Below are 1,634 nucleotides of genomic sequence, written 5' to 3'. Positions count from 1 at the left end.
TGCATGAGATTCATGCACTTGGGGGGGGTGTCCCTCAGCCCAGCCTGCACCCTCTCGCTGTCCAGGACCCCTAGGGGGATCCGTCTGCCTGCAGTCAGACAACCCTCTTGCAGTTCGGGACTCTGGCAGTCTGGGACCCCTTGCTCCTTACCACCCACCTGCAGCAGAGGGCTTCTGGCTGAGTGGCGCTCCCCCTGTGGGAGCACACTGACCACCAGGGGGCAGCTCCTGTGTTGAGCATCTGCCCCCTGGTGGTCAGTGCATGTGATAGTAACCGATTGTTTCACCATTCTGTCGATTTGCACATTAGGCTTTTATTATAAAGGATGTCCCCCTTTTCCCCATCAACCCTCTCTAGCTCGCCCCACCCCCCACCCCAGGCCCTCACCACCTCACTGTCTGCATCCATGGGTTATGCATACATGCATACAAGGTCTTTGGTTGATTACCTCCCACCCACCCACTCTCTACCACCTTCCCTTCAAGATTCCACACTCTGTTCCATGCTTCCATGTCTCTGGATCCACTCTGTTCATCAGTTTATTTTGTTAATGAGATTCCACATATGAGTGAGATCATGGGATACTTGTCTCTCTCTGGTTGCATTGTCCTATATTTAGTCACACGGGCACCCTTATCTGAAAGGAAGGCTGGGAAATTATTGTTTTCATCTGGGTACATAGCTACCTCCCAACAAAATAAGGTTTTGTTACTTAGAAATAACTGGGAGAAAGGGTATGTGATATTCAAACAACAATGCCTATCCTGCCCCACAACCCATTTTATCTGTTTCTTTACTAAGACTATTAATTCCTGGAAGGTTTAGCATATGTCACATTCATTTTGTATTTCCAGGGCCTAGAATAGTACAAGACACTCAACGATTTGCTGTTTATTTCCTTTGCCTGCAATATGAAGGGTTAATCTGTGTAATCTGCCTAGATAAAAAAGATTCCATGTTTTATCACAATAATTTCCTGTGCTTTATGTTGACTTTATTATATCCTTAATTTAAAAAACACACACAAAACTTCCTCACTTACCAAAGAGCAATGGTTCTTGATCATCACGTTACCTTTTTATTTTTAAATGTGTTGTTTCTTTCTGTAAATAGCGAGTTTCTCATCACCAACTGTCCTGTTTTAAGTGTTCAAATATCCTTACAATTTTTTATTATTTTTCCATCCTAAGATTGAATCCACATGTAAAAGGAAATTATTTTCAGGATATCTTTGGCACCTAAAGCTATTTTTGAGGTTTTCCAGAGACCTGGAGAGCCTTTTCCTTTCACCTTATAAAAAGAGAGGTACTAAACAGAACAGAATACCCAGAAATTGACCCAAACCATTATGTTCAATTAATATTTGACAAAGGAAGCAAGAGCATACAATGGAGTAAAGGCAGTCTCTTCAATAAATGGTGTTGGGAAAACTGGACAGATACATGTAAAAAATTGAAACTAGACCACCAACTTACACCATACACAAAAATAAACTCAAAATGGATAAAGGACTTAAACGTAAGATGGGAAACCATAAAAATATTAGAGGAATCCACGGGCAGCAAAATCTCAGACATCTCTTGTAGCAATATGTTTACCGATACATCTCCTAGGACCTAGGACAGCAATGGCA

This window comes from Myotis davidii, unplaced genomic scaffold (genome assembly GCF_000327345.1).
Source record: "Myotis davidii unplaced genomic scaffold, ASM32734v1 scaffold798, whole genome shotgun sequence".
Taxonomy (NCBI): Eukaryota; Metazoa; Chordata; class Mammalia; order Chiroptera; family Vespertilionidae; genus Myotis; species Myotis davidii.
This window is presented reverse-complemented; position numbering follows the sequence as displayed.